At 43.0% G+C, this 23,678-nt stretch overlaps 1 pseudogene; it reads left to right on the top strand.

Moving 5' to 3' along the window:
• Positions 1–937: 937 nt before the first annotated feature.
• Positions 938–22,920, top strand: LOC140222816 (uncharacterized; annotated as a pseudogene).
• The last annotated feature ends 758 nt before the right edge of the window (positions 22,921–23,678 follow it).

Below are 23,678 nucleotides of genomic sequence, written 5' to 3'. Positions count from 1 at the left end.
GAAGGACTTCAGCTTGCGTGGCAACACCAACATACCTCCGACGATGCAATCGACTACTTCTGCAAGAGCAAGATGTCTACGCCGGCTCGCTAACGACTACTTCAACTACTCATCTCGACTAGAAAACTAGTCGAGGGTAGGCCTGATACCATCGACAACTAGTTAGAATCAACTCCGGCTAGTCAACTTCATCAACAACCGTCACGACTTCATCGACAATCGTCCATGAATCAAGCTCAGTCACTTTTTTAATAATTATTTTTCTCTGGCTAGTTTTTAGCATGGTTGTTGAATGCACCGACTACTTATTTGTATACACCTCTCGATAGGAATTATCCTTCAGATCTACACTTCACTGACTACTCTTGGGGCATGTTGACTGACAACCATGGGCTTGGTACACTAAATTATGGAGGCTATCTCCACAGGTTTGGTGCACTGAGTTCCGAAAGCTACGCCATAGGCTTGGTACACCGAATTAGGAGGCTCTGCCACGAAGTTTGGTGCACTGAGTGCTGGAGGCTCACAGCGGCTACAACCTAGTGAGGCACAAATCCTATGCACGACAAACACGCGCTCTCCTCTTCAAAAGGCAGAGAAGTCTAAAAGACTACTTTACGCACTCTCCTCGACAATTCAGATCGACTATTCGATGCCACGGCCTCCGACGATTGCCGTCCCAGTTCCTATTCCTGCGCACGTTCTTTGAGGAGCCGGTTGCCATCCCCGAGAGGTGTCGGTTGCCTTCCTAGGGAAGCTAGTAAAACTTCCCATGAAGGCGAGGAACTCCTTATTTTGCCATTGCCCCCACCATCTGCGTTGTTGCCAGTTCCACTACCATCTCCTCCTCGATGCACGCACCTCACACCTACAGCCCCGCTGACACCATGAAGCGATCCGTCTCCCCCTCGGCCCCCGCCTCCTCTGGCTCCCTGTCATGCCATTGTCTCTCCCACACTGGCTCCTCCTCGCGTATCGAGCGTTCCTCTGGCACCTCATCGTCGTCGTCGCGCTCCCGTGGTGTTTTCTCATCATGCTCTCCAACTTCTCGGCGTCGCACTATGGCCAAGACGTCAACGCGGTGAGGTCGTCCCGCTACGATGGCAGCTCCGCGTCACGTTCACGCTTTCACGTCGGCAACCTCAGGTAGCTATCATGCTCATCGTCGGGATCGCGCTCCGACACCGCCGACCTCAACCCGCAGGCATCGCCCACGGATGGTCACCGCTGAGCCGCTGGGGGCTCCCCGTCGGGTTCCCAACCTCCTCCGATGGTGGGGGCGGCTTCCTCCAGCCCCGCACCCTCTTTGCCGCCCTGGAAGTTGACCTTAACGGTGGCCCTTCTAGTTGGTGTGATCGACTTTGACTCTGAGTCCCAAACTGAGACGGACTCATCTGATGACTGTCGCCGCAGCTACCGCACGCTCTTCCCCCATGGCGATGTTGTGTGTCGACCGCCACGTTGACAACAGCTATGAGTGCCTTTCTCTATGTGATGGAACCGCCCAAATTAACTTGGCTAAAGCACACTTAAGTTGCCTAACATGCGATCATGTACTTTAAGCAAGTCAACTCGGTCGTCCGTCGGATTTCATCCGATAAACCACTTAACTCAGGATCGAGAAAGCAAGACTCACATGATGGCGAGTGGTTACAGAGATTAGAACACTCCATCCAGATTAAACAAGTGCATCGATTTATTACAGCATCAAGTTCGAATTGCAAACATAGTTTGCAGAGTGTTCAACAACGGAAGATAAAATTTAAGCGGAAACTAAATGTCGATACAGTATATCATGGCGAAGCCAACCATGATATCAAACTCCACGATCCTCACCGACCGAGAACGGGTTCCAAACAAGACAACACCAGCAACCACACCTAAAAAAGAAGCCACAAGCAAGGCTGAGTATACTAATACTCAACAAGGCTTACCCGTCAGGTGGTAACTACTCCATCGACTCCTAGACATGCAAGGTTTTTTGGCTGAGGGGTTTGTTTTGCCAAAAGCATCTAAAGTAGGTCCTTACTTTCAAGTTTTAGCATCAAGTTCGAGTTGATTGATCATTCTAGGTAAACAACCTGATCTAATCAAGCAAAATTATTAATACAAATTAAGTACCAACATCAATATTATCATCATACTGTTCCACTTGTTACTCAGTGCAGCATAGCGATCAAGTAGTCCCAAACTGCCACTTCTTACTCAGTGCAGCATAGCGATCAAGTAGTTCCAACCTGTGAGAGACAGACAAATCAATTCGAATTTATTAACTATGCATGGCGACCTAATCCCACGACATCTATGTACCACGAGTGGTCGCTTCATTTGTCAGCCATCCCCATCAATCCCCAGATCCGTGTCGGGCCTACTTCCCTTGGTACAAGGCTCCATAGACTCGGACTACAGCGTACTATGACCGCACTTATCACCACATGATGCATCAGGGGAAAACTAAGTTTCCAGAGATAGTGGGGCGATCCACTCACGTCTTGGTTCAATCAGGTACTAGGCTTCCCCGTCCCATACTAGGTATGAGGTTAGTACTTTCAAACACTTGATCACGAACACTGTCACATCTCGACCTTAGTCCAATTTCATGTAGACAAATGGGGTAAACCACCGAGTACCGAACATAATCCCAGCCCCGTCCATCGTCTTTATAGTTGCAACATAAGTAAAGCAATCAAGTCCTACCACTCGCGAGTGATAGGCAATCACTCGACTTTTACCGAGTCTTATTAAGCATTGCAACTACTCAACTTAATATACTAGTGTTCATATCAAGGGTACTAAGTTCATGCATCTATGGTTTCAATCAACTCAATCAAAGCAATCAATTGTATTGCAAGTATTTAAAGATAGGAAATCATGCTCCGGGGCTTGCCTGAAATCCAACACTAGGTTAGTGTTTGTTAGACAACACTCGCTTGGCGAGCATCTCCCATCTTGGCACTTGCTTAGTCCTTCCATCTTCAGTTCCATCATCATGTCCTTCACGTGGTTTATCTAATGAGATGCAAGATGCAAATGCATGAATACGAAGAATGGTAACATGAGATGCATTACATAAAATCATTCAGGACAAGCGCAAAGTTACACCATAAGACATAAGCACTTGGAGAGCAAGTTATTTAACTAACTATCACTCAAGTCTTCATAGAGATAGCAAGCATAACAAGCATGGCACACTAGTTAACTCAAGTCAAGCAATTGCAAGCATTTAACAGTCAAGAGCTAATTAAGCATAGCATCATACAAGAACTAGGGTGATGATGCTTATCAACATGGAATACATAAGTGCATCACATCACCAGTAAGTTGAAGGTGATCAAAGTATATTGCATTTGTTTTTAAACCACTCATACATAAGCAATTCACACACCAACATCACTAAGGTTATAGTAAGCTAAGCAGCAAGGTTATTTTGTAGCAACATGTATACATGATCATTTATTACTTAAGTGCTTAACCAACATTATATAACATATTTATAAGATCCTCAGGTAGATCAATTTAACTCTAATAATGATATGAGCTAACTAACAAACACACAAGGCAACGTCAAGTTCAAGCTAATAACTTAAGCACATACACCGAATCTGGACAGCAACACAATACTCACTTGTTTAAAAAATAACTAGAGATATAAGAATCCAACAAGGGTGACCCTAGACTTTCTGTAAATTTAAATAAATTATCTAAAACTTTATTATTCACACCAAAAGATGATTTAACAAATAACAAGGTGAAAGCACACCAATAAGCAGACCGGTACAAACAAGGATAGAAAACTGACATGAACTTCAGAGAGCAACAAGTTAAGTTCTAGACATCCACCAACCATGATTGTTAACTTGGTAGAAATATTATTAAGTTATCTATAACTTTATTATTATCATATTAAGATGATTCAACAGTTAACAAAACTATACAACACAAAGAAGCAAATATGTCCAAACTTGGACAGATTCTGATATTAAACTTTAAACAGCCATAAGTTGAGTTCTTAATTTCACAAAAAGGTGGTTGTAGACTTTTTAGAAATATTAAAAAACCTTTCATAACTTTTTTATAAACACCACAAGCTAATTCCAAAGTTAACCAGGTCAAACATCACAAAGAAGACATCTCTGTCCAAATTAGGATCGATTCTGTCATTCCACTTCACAAGCTCATAACTGAAGATTTAGACCATCAGAAGGAGTGATCTTTAACAATTCTAAAATTTCCTGAAAATCACTACACTTCTTCTATTATATCCAAGATATGATTCAAAACTTAGCTAAGTCAAACAACACAATCATTCAAACCTGTACAGAGAGCATGCAAAACCTGATAATGAACTTGTAAAATCTATAGCTCCTAAACCATCAGGCTTATGGTCATGAAAATTTAACATAAGCTAGATTATGAAGTTACCTACAATGTTTGTATTTACCACATTTATAGAAAACATCATTTGCATCATGAAAACATTTGCACCACAAAAGTACACATGCAGCCAAATTTCAGAAGATAGCATATTGTTGGTTTTCACGTGTTTCTCCCAACAGAGATTTCATACATATCATTCAAAGGTTCAAACAAACATCCATATAGCTCAACTACATTTCACAAGGTTGCTGTAATTAAAGTAGCATCTCATGGCTTAGGAATATGCCTATTTGTTATTAACTTTCATTAACTTCCATAGAATGACATGTATATATATTATTTTTAGTGCCATATGAGAACAACTAGTTTAGGACTGATATTTTTATGAGTCGTAGATGCTATCAAAACATGGCTATTGTACAAATTTCACGTGCTCAGGTTGTATAATTTAATTGCTATGAAAAAGACAAATTGCTCTTGCAAGAAAGCATGTAAAAGCAAGATAATTTTAAAGATCATTATTTTCTAGAAACACATAGCCATATTATCTATTATTATGGTAGAAAAACATCATACAAAGGTAGTGGAACTACATTTTCTATTTGTAAACACTTCTAATATTCATAAATCATATAACAAGCATCAAACAAGTTAAAGCAATAACTCAGTCATAAATGCACCGATAAACATGAATTTTTTACCACAGTACAAGAGAATCATTTATAGCCTACCATAAAAATTTCATAGTCATTGGAGGACCACAACTTTAGATATGAAAAACACAAGCAAACATGCTAAAATTGCCTATTTATCAAGATTAAATCAAAACATGATAAAAACAGTACACAAGTAGCATGTTCAATATTTTTATTAGCTATAGAGTGTCATCACAAGACTAACACAACTAGAATCATAATCTTTGGACTTCTATAACTCAAAATATGCATCCAACCAACTTTAAAGGATTTCTAAAAACACTTTGCAAGGATAAATAAAAACATCAGAAACTTTCTACTAACACATATCATATTATGACTCTACTGCATAGTTATACTCACAAGGATTCCAAAACATCTTCATTTGCTATTTTATGATTTTTCTATAATTTACTAGGAATTTCCAAATTTTCAGCCTTTTTAGATCTAGGAAATAAAGAAAACCGAGGCAAACTTGCAATGTAGCCACCAGGTCTAAGGTTTAATCGCACAAAAGTCCCTGAAACTTTCCCATAACCCCCTATCTTTTCTCTTTCTTCTCTACTAAACTGCCTCATGCACAGATAGACATCCACGGTATAGAACCGAACCAAAGCTGGCCATGGCCTTGGGCCAAAGGTGGGGAAAGACAAGGGGTGTCTTGGAGAGGGAGGGGCCAAGGAGGTGCTCACCAGCAGCGTGGCGATGAGGAAGAAGGGGCGGTGCAGGGAGGTTCACGGCCATCAGGAACGATGCCCAGGGGGCGCCCATGGAGGGGATGGCCTAGCTTGGGAGGGAGCCTGGGAAGGGGCAAAACAGAGGCGCGACAGCGTGGGGATGCTATTGCCGCAAGGAATCGAGCTGGGAGCTCACCACGGTGATGAATTTGGGCAGCAAAACTTGGGGAAACAATGGAGCTTTGCGGTCTGTACGTGGAGGATTGGAGGAGAGGGGAACCGGTCCTTAAATAAGTGGGGAACGGCGAGGATAAGGATGGGCGGAGTGACTCACCATGGGACACGCGGATTGGTGGGGAGGGGAGTTCCAGTGACCACTAGCCAGCTGGTGCCGGAGCTCTGCACGGCCAACCGATGTGCGTCCTGGTGACGAGGAAAGAGAAGGTGACCTGACGAGTGGGCCTGGCCAAGAAATAAAACGGTTCAAATTTGCTCCCTTGAACGACGTAGGTACAGGTGTCCAAAACTTGCCCAAAAATACTCGTTGGAAAGCTAAAATCACCAAGAATCCAATGCAACAAGAATCAACTCCAAGGATGTTATGGTTTTCACACAATTGACAAAACAAAATAGCTAAAATTGAACTTTAAGTGAATTTTTAACCCAAGCAAGCATCTCTAAAAATTTGGTAAAAATATTTTAAAATTACTAAATGGTGTATAATATTTAAATAAAATATTTGGGGGCACAATTGTATAGAAGAAATTGGGGTTCCTTCACAAATTTGATTTTTCACCAATAAAAGATGAATTTCTGGGCACTTAACAATGCATGGCTAAAACATTCATTTATGCACAAATGATGCTTATAATGGCTAACTATGCACAAAAGGATGTTCATGATGCTTAAAATGCATGATGATGCTCGTGATGCGTGTCGTGGCGAAGGTGTCGTGTATAACATGTGTTTTCTCAGAAATTTGAATTAGGCGGTTGAATCTCTAAAAGTGAAAGTTTGAGAACAAGGTATGCGCTATAAGTTTCATAAAGGCCACATATGAGAAACTTGATGGGCTTCGAAGTTGGATGGTGGGATCTTTGGTAGAGCATCGGCCAAAGCTGTTTTGGAGTTGGATTTGAAATTTGACCGATTGTCTGCTCGTTTTCAAGAAAAGTGCAATTTAGAAAGGTTGCTCAAGTTGGAAAGTTCTACCACTTTTTTATTAGCCAATGTTTAAGTCCTTATTTAAAATTTGTTTTTATTTGCTTGACAAGTTATTCTCAACAGGAGGGAGTTTTTAACACTTGGTTCAAAATCTTAGGTATTTTTGGATCTTACTCTTAGCAATTTGGAGTTAGCTCTAATTTATTTCTTAATCCCTTTGTTGAATCTTTTGATTTAATTTCTTAATCACTTAGATGATTCTCCAATTAGTTGCTTAATTACTAGGGCTGTCACACTCTACCCCGCCTAGAGGCACTGGTGGAGGATCCTGAATGAGGTCAAGGAACAAGTCACGGGAATGGCAACGTCCGGGCCGTTGAGGAAGGATAACAACAAGAAGTGGAGCCACCACCGTGTCATGGCCCAGAACGAGGCGTGGATGTGAGAGCTGTGCTGCACCCAATTGTGCCTCGCCGCCGCATCGTGTCGTTGTCGTTGTCGATTGCTGTCGTGTAGCAACCTATAGCACTCCACGTGTGCTAATTAAGTTCACACAGGAGCTAATTTCAATTGAAGTAGTATCGTGAATGTAGTTGCAGTGGGATGGCATTGCTACCTGTGTTTATGTACTCAATCCAGATGTGGAACTCGTGCTCTACTCATTTAATTCCTTGTTTTTAGTGTTTAATTTGTTCTATGTTTCTGTGTGTCTGCACTGTGGCGTGCATCGTTGTTTGATTACTCTAGTGATGGTGTCGTCGTCATTTGAGACCAAAGAACAACGCGACGGTGCGCGCTGTTGGTGGGCCTCCACCTTGGCAGCTAGAGTGGTCCGAATCACCGGAGTACCCTACAAATTAGATGGCTAGGGCTTTGTTATGATGAAGGGGATCGGAGGAAGGCAAGGGTTTTCATGTGAGGATGGTGAGGGTTTTCTCGCGAGGAAGGTGAGGAATTTCTTGCACGCCCCCCATAGGGTTCTTGGCCCTTGGATCCAAACCCAATAGCCACGATCCCCAGTCAACAATTGATGGTTTGGTTGACCCACGTCCCAGTCAACCAAAGGCCAGCATGTCGCCAGTCAACCAACCACGTGGTAGCGCGTGATTGGCTGAGAGGCATAAGAATGCGTAAATAGTCCATCTTTTTCTTTTTAATCTAGAATTAAACCTTGTAACTGGTATTTCTCCCTCATAAGAACTTCGAATTTGATGATTCTTTTTCCTAATTTTATCTAAAATCACACTCTTCCATTTAATAGTGTTTGTTTGCAAGTTAGGTACTATTTCTAAGATCTTTTACATATCACTTAGTTTCTTACACCTAAGTAGAAAAATAAACAAAAGACTTTGAATAACAATTGCAAATATCAGTTCATATTTTCTAATACTAAGGTAAATATGAGGTTGTGTCCAAATTTGAGGTGTATATGAGTTCAAAAGTATTTTGAGCTATGCAAACTTGAAAGATTGACTTAAGTTATAGGAAACTATGTGGGAGATGTATTGATTTGTTAACAATGTATAGCCCCACTTTATTAAAACCATTTGAATTTTTTATGACACCTAAAATATGTTTTTGTGTTAGTTTGTAGAATTTCCTGACAAAATTTAGATATTATTATAATTATTTTGTAGTAGCTTGGACTTAGATGGTTGAATTATCCAGATCAAATAATTGAATTTTGCATCTATGTCTAGGACTTGGGCTATGATGGTATATATGAGCCTGAATATATTTTTTATGTAAATTTTTGAATCTTATTGGAGGCACTCGTAGTTAAATTTGAAATACTTTTGAAAATACTTCTAACGATAAATACGATGAGAATTAGTGTTAGATCGGCCAAAAATCTTACCGTGGGCCTTTTTCTACTGAAGCCCAATTCCTCCTAGCCGTTCATATGCACATCGACGATTCAGATCGACTATTCGATGCCACGGCCTCCAGCTGGTTGCCGTCCCACTACAAATGAAGGTGTAGTTTGTAGGGTTCCAAATCCCCATTTGTACTCGATGGCGGTGGCGGTGGCAGTAGGCGGATCCCAGATGATGATGCTGTTGGAGGTATGCCCTAGAGGCAATCATAGAGATGATGATATTCCATTTGTATCCATGATTTGTATGTTGTGTTCATTGAATATCCATTGAAGGCTACTTGAATTGATTTGCAATTATGTGAATTGTATGTGAGACTCTTTACTTGTATGGTTATTCTAAAGTTGTCCCTAGTCGGAGTTCATGTGACGACACACATGAATATTAGACTAGCACATGTATTAGTTGATGACTATGTTTCACAAGTCATGGACATGGAGATGTTGAACTAATAATGTGGACACATGTGGAGACATGTGTTAGGACTGACCCAACACGAGAAGTAGTTCTCTCTTTAAACAACATATACGCTTTGTCCTTAGACCTGTGATTGTCGCATGTATTCTAGATGTGGATTGACCTACTTAGGGGCTATCAAACGCTATGCCGTAACAGGGTAGTTATAAAGGTAGCTTTCGGGTTTGTCAAGAAGCATGCTATGAGACATGGTCAATCAAGATGGGATTTGCCCCTCTCTGATTGAGAGTGATATCTCTGGGCCCCTCGAGTGATCGGATCCGAAAATGCATGGCCATGCTACGTACGGTTAAGAGTTAACCTATAAAGGGATTCCGAATCACAGGATCGAGAAAGAGCGGTCGGCTTGAAGCTAGACCAAATATCGTGAGGCAAAGGGAATAGCATGTATATTATGTTGTGATGGTTCGTCTGATATGATCTTCGTGTGCGTATAGGAGTTGGCACGTCTTGCTAGAGGCCGCTACCGACTATTGGGCCGAGTAGGAGTACTCGGGCCATGTCTATACGTATCCGAACCCATAGGGTCACACACTTAAGGCGCTGGAAGCCCAATTCGGATCTGATCTGAGTTGGATTAGGTTTAGGAGTTCTAATGGGCCTCGGATCCAGAGGCCCATTAGGAACCTCTATAAATAGAGGGGTGGGGGCGCCCTAGGGTTGGCACCTTTTGGCGAAACACACCTGCCGCGCCTCCCACGCCCTCGCCTGTTGCAACTTGCGGATCTAGCAGTCCGGCTTGCGACGCTTCCTCCCTGCACGTGTGGATACCTTGGAGGTGTTGCGCCTGCAGCACTTGGACGAGCCGCCGACGAGCCACGACGAGCCGACGACGAGCCGCGGTACCGGAGGCGATCTTGCTGCACGTGGACGAGCTGCTGAGGAGCTGCTGGACGTGATCGACTACGTACGACTACGTGATCGTCTTCACTGCACCAACGCATATCTACATCTTCCGCACCAGTAGTGCGTCGAGTGGTAATCCCGTGATCCTTATACGGCAGTTCTTCCTGGTTATACGCGGTAGAATTTTTGAATTGCGCTAGTGTAGCCTACCTCGTAACCCAACAGTGGTATCAGAGCCGTAGCTGCTTAGTTTTGGATTCGGGATGTGTGCATATGGAGATATGCGAGTTCTCTGTTTGATCTATGTCCTGATTTCGTGTCCTTGCTGCAATGGTAGTGTAACAACATACTCCTACCGGTCTGTTTCCGCCATCGGAGTTAAGTGATACACGTAAATCCAGTTGCAGTGAGCGAAGATCAATATGATTGGTCGAATCGAGATTCAGGGTCATACGCCAGGCGCATTAGATGTGCAATAGTAGATGGGATCTACTGCCGGGGTCGGGATTTTTGCCGTATGCGTATGCTTCGGTAAATCAGCCGTAACTTTTCGGTACGATCTCGGATCGGGGCGATTTTTATACAAAAATTGATCTACAGAAAAAGTTACACATGAATTTCAACGGCTTTGCCGTTGTCGGCGAGATTAGATTTCCCAAATTCGGCCTGGAAGATGGAGTCTCGGGCCTCCGAAGTTTGGAACGTTAGGACGCCTAACTCTGTATTGCAGGATGTATGCATGTATCTTGTGATCAGTATGGCCCCCTTGTGTATGTGATGCATGTGTGTAACTCATTCGTGACCTGCGTGTCGCGCGTACGGCAACACGGCAGGAGCCATATGTGTTGTCACTTTATTGTATTTAATGGTCTGCGTACCAATCTGTGATGATCCAAGCAACTATGTAATCTTCATTACTAGATTCTTTACTAGCTATTAGGCGTAATAGCATGCTCTAGTTCTTGGAGGACTCATCACCAGGAGGATGGCGCACATGGAACATGGAGATGGAGATCACCATGGTGAACAGGTTCTATGGAGATGGAGATCACCATATGAAAACGGGCCATACTGTGTCACAACTGTGTGAATGCTATTCTGTTTAAGTTACTATGCCCTCCCAACTAAAACTTGCACCGTCCCATGTCTTGTACAATTAGTGGTGGGTCTATGAAATTAGGGTACCACTAGTTTTCCTTGACTAGACGGGTTTGTGTCGGACACTTACACGCATAAGGGTTGGTTAGCTTAACGAGGTCATCTTAACGGTTAAGGACCTTGGGGCATAACAGTTGGGCGCCGAGACATGGGGATGTCACCCAACAACAGGAGTCATATGTGATATGATTAGCAAAAGTTGCTTACCGATCTACCTTGTTTGCTAGCGGTGATGCTAAAGCTCACTAGTGGACTTTTTAGTTGTGGATCCTGAATCACTAAGTTTCAATAGAGGGATATTGATTTTAGTGGGAGTAGATTCTGTTAAAATAGTTTAATATGATTTGCTCTATCATGGATACGTTTGTCTTAGTGTATTTTGCATTACTTTGTTGTAGATTAAATGGCACCTAGCAGCACTACACCGTTTGCTTTGCGTTCGGTCCTTGAGAAGGACAAGTTGAATGGAACAAATTACTCGGATTGGATCCGCAACCTGAGAATTGTTCTCAGGGCTGAGAAAAAGGAAGATGTTCTAGACAACCCACTACCAGAAGAACCTGCTGATGATGCACCCGCTACTGCTAAGAATGCTTACAAGAAAGCATGTGATGCTAACCTCGAAGTGAGCTGCCTTATGCTTGCTTGCATGGAACCCGAGCTGCAGATGCAGTTCGAAACAAACCATGAGGTGCACGATATGATCGTGGTGCTTAGAGATATGTTCCAAACACAGGCCAGGACTAAAAGGTTCAATGTGTCTAAGGCCTTTGTTGAGAGCAAGCTAGCAGAAGGCGCAGCAGTAGGACCACACGTAATCAAGATGGTTGGTTACACTCAACGGTTGGAGAAGCTAGGCTTCCCACTGGGCCAAGAGTTGGCCACTGATTTCATTCTTTCGTCTCTTCCGCCTAGCTATGGGAACTTCATCTCGAACTACCATATGCATGGGACGGAGAAGGGTCTGAATGAACTGTGTGGCATGCTTAAAACAGTAGAGGCTGACATCAAGAAAAGCGCTAGTACCAGCCATGTGATGGCGATACAGAACAAGCCTAGCTTTAAGAAGAAGGGCAATTCTTGGAAGAAGAAGGGCAAGGCTGGAACGTCCAAGCCAAACCCACCGCCCAAGGTTAAAGCTGGACCTGGACCTGCTCCAGACAAAGAGTGCTTTTACTGTCATGAACTTGGTCACTGGAAGAGAAACTGCAAGCAGTACCTAGCTTCCTTGAAGAATGGCGGAAGTAAGAGTACTTCTACCTCAGGTACGCTTGTTGTTAATGTTATAGACAACATATTTCTCGCTGATACAATTATTAATTCTTGGGTATTTGATACCGGATCGGTTGCTCATATTTGCAATTCGATGCAGGGAATGATAAGAAGTAGAAGCGTGGAAAGAGGAGAAGTTGATTTCCGCGTGGGCAATAATGCAAGAGTTGCTGCGTTGACCGTCGGGACGATGCAACTCCACCTCCCGTCAGGATTTATTATGGAGTTGAATAATTGTTATTTTGTTCCTAGTTTAAGTTGAAACATTTTGTCTCCTTCATGCTTGATGAAGGATGGTTATTCATTTGCGAGTGAAAACAATGGTTGTGTGATCTCTAAGAATAATATGTTTATGGCTTTTGCACCCATTGTGAATGGATTATTTGTTTTAAATCTTGATGGTTCACCTGTCTGTAATGTAAGTGCTAAAAGGCCTCGGCCTAATGATTTGAGTCCTACCTACTTGTGGCATTGTCGTTTGGGTCATATAAGTAATAAGCGCATGAAGAAGCTCCATTCTGATGGACTTCTAACTTCGTTTGATTTTGAATCATACGAGACATGTGAGGCTTGCTTGCTAGGCAAGATGACCAAGACGCCTTTCACAGGATTTCCTGAGAGAGCAGTAGACTTGTTGGAACTCGTACATAGTGATGTATGCGGACCATGAGCACGATGGCTAGAGGAGGATTCCAATACTTCATAACTTTCACTGATGATTTTAGTAGATATGGCTATGTCTACTTGATGAGGAACAAGTCTGAAACCTTTGAAAAGTTCAAGGAATTTCAGAATGAAGTTGAAAATCAGCGTGGCAAGAAAATTAAGGCCTTACGATCTGATCGTGGAGGCGAGTATTTGAGCCACGAGTTTAGCAATCATCTAAAGAGTTGCGGAATTGTTCCACAACTTACGCCGCCTGGAACACCTCAGAGAAACGGTGTGTCCGAGCGACGTAATCGAACTTTGTTAGACATGGTTCGATCAATGATGAGCCAGTCGGACCTACCGTTGTCATTTTGGGGATACGCTCTAGAAACAGCAGCTTTCACACTTAATAGGGTACCATCTAAATCCGTAGTTAAGACACCATATGAGATGTGGACTGGAAAGGTTCCTAGTTTGTCTTTTCTAAAGATTTGGGGATGTGAAGTGTTTGTCAAGCGACTTCAGTCGGACAAGATCACACCCAAGTCGGATAAGTGCATTTTCGTGGGATATCCAAAGGAAACTTTGGAATATTATTTCTACAACTGATCAGAAGGCAAAGTGTTTGTCGCTCGGAACGGGGTTTTCCTAGAGAAAGAGTTTCTCAAAGGAGAAAAGAGTGGAAAGACAGTGCATATTGAAGAAGTTCAAGATGAGCCAATCGGGCAAGAATCAATGAGTGATGCTAACGTAGCAGAACAAGTTGAGATACCCATGGCAAGAGAAGCACCGCCACAACCACGAAGGTCCGCAAGGCTCCGCGAAATGCGAGAAATATTATTGTTGGACAATGATGAGCCTGCGACATATGCAGAAGCAATGATGGACCCAGACTCCGAAAAATGGCAGAGTGCCATGCAATCCGAAATAGAGTCCATGGGAGACAATCAAGTTTGGAACTTGGTTGACCCGCCTGATGGTGTTAAAGCCATAGAGTGCAAGTGGATCTATAAGAAGAAAAAAGGACATGGATGGAAATGTTCACATCTATAAAGCACGACTTGTCGCAAAAGGTTTTCGACAAGTTCAAGGAGTTGACTACGACGAGACCTTCTCACCCGTAGTGATGCTTAAGTCCATTCGGATTATTCTAGCTATAGCTGCATATTTCGATTATGAGATATGGCAGATGGATGTCAAGACAGCTTTCCTGAATGGAAACCTAGCTGAGGACGTGTATATGATACAGCCCGAGGGTTTTGTCGATCCGAAAAATGCTGGAAAGGTATGCAAGCTTCAGAGATCCATTTATGGATTGAAGCAAGCATCTAGGAGTTGGAACATTCGTTTTGATGAAGTGGTCAAAGGGTTTGACTTCACCAAGAACGAAGAAGAGTCTTGTGTTTACAAGAAGGTTAGTGGGAGCTCTGTAGTATTTCTAATCTTATATGTGGATGACATATTACTGATTGGAAATAACATTCCTATGCTTGAGTCCGTAAAGACTTCACTGAAAAATAGTTTTTCGATGAAGGACTTAGGGGAAGCGGCATATATTCTGGGTATTAAGATCTATAGAGATAGATCGAGAAGGCTTATAGGTTTAAGCCAAGATACTTACATTGACAAAGTGTTGAAGCGGTTCAGCATGGAAGAGGCAAAGAAAGGGTTCTTGCCTATGTCACATGGCATACATCTCAGCAAGACTCAGTGTCCTTCGACTGCTGATGAGCGGGATCGCATGAGTAGAGTGCCATATGCCTCGGCTATTGGATCTATCATGTATGCAATGATAAGTACTCGCCCAGATGTTTCATATGCGCTAAGTATGACAAGCAGACACCAATCTGATCCACGTGAGAGTCACTGGACAGCGGTGAAAAACATTCTTAAGTACTTGAGAAGGACTAAAGATATGTTCCTCGTCTATGGAGGTGAGGAGGAGCTCGTTGTAACAGGTTACACCGATGCTAGTTTCCAAACCGACAGAGATGACTCAAAATCACAATCAGGATTTGTGTTCACACTAAATGGTGGTGCTGTTAGTTGGAAGAGTTCCAAGCAGGAGACGGTGGCCGATTCTACGACAGAAGCCGAGTACATCGCGGCTTCGGAAGCCGCGAAGGAAGGTGTTTGGATAAGGAATTTCCTCATTGAGCTTGGTGTGTTCCCAAATGCGTCCAGCCCATTGAATCTCTATTGTGATAACAATGGGGCAATTGCGCAAGCAAAGGAGCCAAGGAACCACCAAAAGAACAAACACGTAATGCGGCGATTTCATCTCATTCGAGACTTCGTTAACCGGGGTGAGATCAAGATATGCAAAATACACACGGATCTGAACATTTCTGATCCATTAACAAAACCACTCCCGCAGGCTAAGCATGATGCGCATGTAAGAGCTATGGGTATTAGGTACCTTCTAGATTGACTCTAGTGCAAGTGGGAGACTGTTGGAGGTATGCCCTAGAGGCAATCATAGAGATGATGATATTCCATTTGTATCCATGATTTGTATGTTGTGTTCATTGAATATCCATTGAAGGCTACTTGAATTGATTTGCAATTATGTGAATTGTATGTGAGACTCTTTACTTGTATGGTTATTCTAAAGTTGTCCCTAGTCGGAGTTCATGTGAGGACACACATGAATATTAGACTAGCACATGTATTAGTTGATGACTATGTTTCACAAGTCATGGACATGGAGATGTTGAACTAATAATGTGGACACATGTGGAGACATGTGTTAGGACTGACCCAACACGAGAAGTAGTTCTCTCTTTAAACAACATATACGCTTTGTCCTTAGACCTGAGATTGTCGCGTGTATTCTAGATGTGGATTGACCTACTTAGGGGCTATCAAACGCTACGCCGTAACAGGGTAGTTATAAAGGTAGCTTTCGGGTTTGTCAAGAAGCATGCTATGAGACATGGTCAATCAAGATGGGATTTGCCCCTCTCTGATTGAGAGTGATATCTCTGGGCCCCTCGAGTGATCGGATCCGAAAATGCATGGCCATGCTACGTACGGTTAAGAGTTAGCCTATAAAGGGATTCCGAATCACAGGATCGAGAAAGAGCGGTCGGCTTGAAGCTAGACCAAATATCGTGAGGCAAAGGGAATAGCATGTATATTATGTTGTGATGGTTCATCTGATATGATCTTCGTGTGCGTATAGGAGTTGGCACGTCTTGCTAGAGGCCGCTACCGACTATTGGGCCGAGTAGGAGTACTCGGGCCATGTCTATACGTATCCGAACCAATAGGGTCACACACTTAAGGGGCTGGAAGCCCAATTCGGATCTGATCCAAGTTGGATTAGGTTTAGGAGTTCTAATGGGCCTCGGATCCAGAGGCCCATCAGGAACCTCTATAAATAGAGGGGTGGGGGCGCCCTAGGGTTGGCACCTTTTGGCGAAACACACCTGCCGCGCCTCCCACGCCCTTGCCTGTTGCAACTCGCGGATCTAGCAGTCCGGCTTGCGACGCTTCCTCCCTGCACGTGTGGATACCTTGGAGGTGTTGCGCCTGCAGCACTTGGACGAGCCGCCGACGAGCCACGACGAGCCGACGACGAGCCGCGGTACCGGAGGCGATCTTGCTGCACGTGGACGAGCTGCTGAGGAGCTGCTGGACGTGATCGACTACGTACGACTACGTGATCGTCTTCACTGCACCAACGCATATCTACATCTTCCGCACCAGTAGTGCGTCGAGTGGTAATCCCGTGATCCTTATACGGCAGTTCTTCCTGGTTATACGCGGTAGAATTTTTGAATTGCGCTAGTGTAGCCTACCTCGTAACCCAACAGATGCTGGGGAGGTGTCCTGGTGTCCCCGGTGCCTTAGGTGGAGACATCTTCGTGCTCCCTCTTTCCTTGCCACCGCTAGTTCGTCGCTGCGCAAGCATGTGGCGCGAAGGCCTCCTCTGGCGGTTCCAATCCAGCCACTTCCTCATCCTCCCTCCAGGAAGTAAGTACCCCTTCCCCAACCATAAGCAGAGCAACAGCCGGGCGCGAGGAAGATGATGGGGAGGCGGCACTACGGTGGAGGAAGCTCGACAAAGAATTGTGGGTTGGGTGCAGGGTGTTTAGGCGGAGGTTTTGGCGGAGGGAAGCAGTCGGCGGAGGAAGGACGATGGTGGAGCTTGTCGGCGATCGAGGTGTGGTGAAAAATGAGCAACAGCGGTAAAACGGGCGACGGTAACAGCGGGAGCAGTACTTATACAAACTTTCACTGCCTTCACGCGCGCCACCTCCAGCTTGCCTGCTTGCTTGCGTGGGCGCTACCTCTGCTTGCGCGTGGCACGGGGACGCTGCACTGTCCCGACGTGCTGGCGTCGAGCTATGCACGTCTCCTCCTCTGTTCTATTCCCCCCCCCCCTTCCTTCTTTCAAATCCGAAACTTCAGTTCCAAATTGTATCCAAAATTCAATTGAAACTTTCAAACTTCCTTCAAACAAACTTTTAGAGGATCATATACCCTTCATTTGATAGATTTACACCAAGTCAAAAAGAACATTCTAAGATCGTGAATTTTGAGCTCCAATGTCGGCTAAAATTGAGCTGTTTACTGAATCGCGCGATTCAGTTTCGTCAGGTGTCAAAAATAGCCATTTGCTCCTCTTTGGGTTCAATTTTAACTGCCCAAACTCACTTTATCTTGCCCAACTTCCACTGATCTTGGTTCAACATATAACAAAGGTTCAATTTTGCACATAAGAACCCATCTCTTACACACTAGATTTTTCAAAAACTTGCACCAAAGATTGCTAAGCAACACTGTTCTTGGGGACAGCATGAAGTTCTAACTTTGAGTCTACAAAGAAATTTGAATTCTTTGCTTTCTTTAGACAACAACACATCCAAAACTCCCTTTATCAAAGTTGGAGGAAATCCAAAGTTCTACCTTTCATAGATTTGCACTTTTGGCTGAATCTCGCTCCTTCCTCGTGAAAAACATCTCTGAACTTTTCTGGACATTGAACTTCAGCTTAACTAAAGTTTCTCCTTTTGAACCTTGCTGTCAGAAACTTCAATGGACAATTATGACAAAAATCCAAACTACTCTTTCAAAAGTCCCTTTATGAAAGTTGTAGGAAATTTGCCGAATTTCAATTCACTTTACTACACCTCCTTTAGATTCCCAACAAATCGAGGGGAATTTTCTCCTGAACCTGACTGTTACTTTCCCCCTTTCAACAGCTAAGCCTTTGATAAATTATCTTCAGGTCGATTTTTGTGGCTAAAATTCAACAGAGGCTTGCTTAGAGCCCTTACAGAAAGTTGTAGGAAATGTTTGTGAATATCTTTCATACATTTGGAGTCTCTGCTGATTTTGAATCTAAGGGTTCGAAATTTGCTTCCAAAACCAACTGTTATTGTTCATCCTCTAGTATTGACAGAATTGTCAATTTTTCTGAGCTGAAGGTTCAGATTGTGTTTACTCCATTTGATTCACTTAAACTCTCAAAACTTCCACGTTCTCTGCCGTGGCCTTTGCGCTAAGATAAAGCGCTTGTACAAGGCCACGGGGCATGATGTTCTCTATGATGCAGCTCAGTAGATGTGCCCCTTGCATGCTTTCCCTTTGGGCACTTTTAGAATACGTTTATTTATTTCCCTTTATTTTATTTTCCAATTCAGAATTGTAAGCGCCTCCAATTTGATTTCAATAAATTTGACTCACCGGTCATCCAACCCGGTAGAGTCCTTGCATCATTTACTTGTCTTTTGGAAGAAGCACCTAGGTAGAAAATAAACAGAGCCACGGACTCTCCAGAACTGAAATGATGAACAAACACCCACAAACAGAGCACACCACGCTGCACCAGCACGTACACGTAAGGGGAACCAGAGTTGGACCCACAAGGGTTCGGCCAACCCAAGGGGTGGCCCACTCAAGCCCATCTTCGTCCACCGCATCGGTTTGTGTATCTTTATCCCTAATCTCCCTAATTCAGGAGCTTGAATGAATTTTAAATCTGATCAACTAAATCAAACTCAAATAAAATGAATCAACATGCTCCACCTGCTCTACATGCTTCCTAAGGTTGGCTTGCATATGTTTTATTCCATACTTATCATCTGATGCTTGTGAACAAATATCTTTAGGACAGCATGCTCATCTAAGTAGTTGATGTTTGAGATATAGTTTGATGTTATGATCTTCACTCTTAATGTTTAAGTGCTTGGGAAATTTAGTTGAAAATCTAAAAAAACCATTTTGCAAGCTCCTCTTTGATATGCCAAAGTCCTACCAAAGCCATATGAAGAGTTATCTTGAAAACCTTATACACATATGCTCCTTGTCTTTGCATTAAGCATTGTCAAATTGTTGTGACCCTTGGAAGAATTCTTTTCATGCTTTCATGATCAAGACTCATGGGCACACCATATTCCCCTTGCTATTCTCGTATGAGAGTTGGCATTATACCATCCATTCATTCCACAAAATAAATGTTCAACAATGTGTGTTGGTCTCTCTCTCCAGCTATTGTTACAAAAGAGACATGGGCTATCGAAAAAAACATATATATGGACACATAAAGGTCCAAGTATTCAAAAAAAAGTTGGAGACATGAAGGTCCAAGAAAAAAAGGGAAAGATAGCCATGTTCTCAGAAAAATTTAAGAAGAGGGAGAGATCATACAACAATCTCATTCCCATATACCATCCACCATATCCATACAAGTGCACATATTGATCTAATTGTATGACTCGCTTTTCTCCTTGGATCTGGTTTTTGACTTTGCAATATATGTGATACAAGTATGCCTTATCCTTCATACCCTACCTTGAGCTCCACATACAACCATCATTAGAAGTAGGATGAAGAAAGGCAATTCAAATGCCTTGGTGAGGATATATACACATTGAGTGGTCTGAGAGAATCAAATGAGGAGCTAAGCAAAGCTTGATTTTGAAAACTTATCAAAAAAATCCCAACTTACTTGACATGAGGAGCAGAAGTGACTTGATTCAAGACCATTCCATTCCTCAACTACCCAAGATGGCATGATAGACATCAAAGTTCACAAGTGCAAGGTAAGACTTGGAATATCTCTTATGCTCACTTCATACCTTTGGAAGTTATGTTTCACCTTAGTCCTTCCTCCTTCACTCGAGGACGAGCAAAGGCTAAGTGTAGGGGTGTTGTTGATGGCTCTTAAGTACCAAATATAGGCCATCAAATCCTGCATAAACACATAAAGAATGAGCATCAGCAATAGTAGTAGGAGTTATTACTAATGAATTCCACAAGTGTTGGTGAATATTTGTATGCAGGTACATTAAAAGAGAGAACACACCTCAAGAGCAAGGAAACATATTGTCAACCAATCAAGAGCAAGCACAAGAATTCATGGGCCCACAACCAGAAAAGGAAACCAATTACATTCACCACCAAACACCCTGTACCCATATAAGGACCCATAGGGCAGCGAACTAGAGCAAAGGCGGTGCAAGAGACGATTGTGGGAGGTCAGCCAAACCCCTAGTTCGGCCGAACCCCTCCTGTCTCCTCTCATATCCAGATGATGCATGGCAGTAGTTGACGGTGTCCCTAAGGCGGTTGTGAAAGATTCCCTAAATATTCCTGCCTGGAACTGACCCCAAGTTCCTATAAATATGAGGGGAGTGGTCTCATATGAGGACAACAACCACACCACCTCCACTTGTAGAAGTCCCTCACTCCTATCAAGAGAAGAGCTCCACTCCATGGCGAAGCCCTGTTTAGGCTAGTGCTTAGTATAGGGGGGAGAGAGGGAGAGTAGATTGGAGTGCTGAGTTCTTCAGCACTCCACTCTAGTCATGTACCTCTACGGTTGGTGGCTTCCTTCTGAGTAAAGTAAGTGAGTATTCGTGTTTCCTTATCTACTTTAGTACTTATATCTAAGTGAGATAAGATCTCTTTGCTTGCAGGTTCGTCGTTCTGTATTTATACAGAGTGTCGTAGTTTGCTACGGGTCAACAGATCTAGTTAGACTGCGGTAGTAATCAATAGCATAGATGTGGTGTCTAAGCTATGGGTTATCCTTTGTTTGCCTTATATCCCATGGATTGCTAGAGGTAGGCCGTAGGTGGTGATAGTCCTATTGGTCCTTTGTAATCCTCCACGTTCGGATATAGCATAGAGCTGCAAGCCGGAGTCGCCTGGCAGACCAGGAGTAAGCCGGTGCCTGAAGCAAGTATCATTAATCGAGAGATCGATCTTTAACTTTCCTCAAGTACTAATGTTAGGAATCCTCTCCACCCTTCACCTACCGTGTCATGGTTATCCTTGGATACTAGAGTCGTAGGTATACACACACATTCCCTTGGATTCGATACCCTTGGAATAGTCTGAGGTGAAAGCTACAACGGTATCCGTGCACTTGCGGATTCATTAATGCATCGCTATAATACCCAACACACTTTGCAGTCCATCTACCTGATGAGGCACTACTTAGAGGCATGTACAGTATGGCTGGATGAATCCAATTGAACGGTGGCTTGGCACATTAAAGAATCTTGTAAGGAACAAGGCTAGGCCTCAAGGATTAGTTGTTGAAGCATACATAGAAAGTGAAGTCTTGGCATTTTGTTCTATGTACAAGTCCTGAATTTGATGGGCCATTAGATGGTGACACCTCTATTTTCATGCATGGTGTTAAACTTATTGGCATGGATCGGGTACAATTCATCGTTAAAAAAATATTTCAAAAGCTAGTTTTGTATGTACTAAATAATTGTGATCAAGTTGAGCCGTATTTGGAGTACGTATCATTTACTTTGTGCATATTTATATTTATATCTACACATATATATATTTACCTCTGTTTATTCCTAATGTTTAAACTTTCTCATACCTCATGCATAGAGAATTGTTGGAGGAAGAAGGGGGACGTGATGTTGAGAAAAGGCAGGAGAAAGAATTTGCTTCATGGTTTAAGAGTCATGTAAGTTAATGGCATAGTTATCATTTATGGAAATCACTGACATTACACTAGACTCAACTTTATATATTTGGCTGTAGATTGTGAAGTTGCATAAAGATAAACCTAATGAGGTCAGTGAAGGATTGTCTGCACTCTCATGTGGTCTTGATCTCCGAGTCAAGATCTGTGCAGCTTGTAGTGTCAATGGAGTCCACTATAGAACTATTCACCATGAGAAAAACCTAAAGGCACATAATAGTGGAGTCATGATCGAGGGGACACATAGAAGCCAAAAAAATGAATTTTATGGTGTCCTAAAAGAGGTAATTGAGTTGCAATATAACTCTGATCTGGAATTCCGTCGGTTAGTGGTTCTATTTCGATGCGACTGGTACAATCAAGAGGGTAGGACTATAGGCATTAGAGTTGACGGACATTTCAAGTCCATCAACATCCAGTCATTTTGGTACAAGTCTGACCCTTTCATTTTGGTGACACAATCAAGGAAGATATTTTACTTGCAGGACAATCATTTAGGTAGAGATTAGCAAGTTGTGCAGAAATTTGAACATAGGACCATGTATAACATGCCTGAAAAGGATGCTGACGTACACCAAGATCATTATTGTTCCGATACAGAGCGTGCAGTGCATGGAGGTGATGGTGATGGTGATGCTAATACGCACCAGAAAGAGCAGGATGGAGAAGACACAATCATTGAAGCTAATTTAGCAGACCTTGTAAGAAACAAGAAGCAAGTTAATATTTCTGCAGATAGTGGGGATGAAGATGACACTGTCTTGTAGCATTGTAGTGACAGTGACAACAATGGCAATGGTGTAGATGATGTGTCCGAAGATTATGATCTATAGCAGTTTGCATTGCTACCCGTGTATTTTCTGCTGATGCCTGTGATTGGACATATGATGGTTATGCTGTTGTACTGGAATTCATGTAATGTTTGTTGAATTGTTGATGATGATGACTGGTTTATTATATTTTATGCATGATGTGTTGAAATTACTACTTTTTTTTATTGTAACAAGAGATCGATCTTCATTAATCATATATATATATATTTACATTGCCAATATTGGCTACAAGATCCACCAACCAGTCCTGGACCACATCAAGGAAAAGCAACAGAAAAGCAAAAGCTACACTAATTCACAGTTGCATGTAAAGAGTGAATTAGTTTCCTATTCAAATTTCCCTTTCGAGAAAACCATTTTGCGGCAAATCCTACAGTCCTCGCTGCAAAACAGAGTCCTTCGTTCCCATCCTTTTGCAACACCGCAGTAGCCTCCTGCGCACGAAAAATCACCGCACACCGGTGCAGGCAGCAGCAATTTCCCCCACTTGCACCATGTCGTTTGGTGGATCACATTCGTAGCCTGCTCGCGGCACATCTGACACCCCTTGTTGCTCAACATCCTCATCCTTGTTGGTCCGCCGCACCCGCCGCCGCCACAGCCGCTCGCAATTCTACCTCGCCCTCGACCTGTCTCATGTACCACCTCACAGTGTCGTCATCGCTGGTGCTGCCATTGTCTCTGTAGAGGAA

Source organism: Setaria viridis, chromosome 5 (assembly GCF_005286985.2).
Source record: "Setaria viridis chromosome 5, Setaria_viridis_v4.0, whole genome shotgun sequence".
NCBI lineage: Eukaryota > Viridiplantae > Streptophyta > Magnoliopsida > Poales > Poaceae > Setaria > Setaria viridis.
This window is presented reverse-complemented; position numbering and strand designations above follow the sequence as displayed.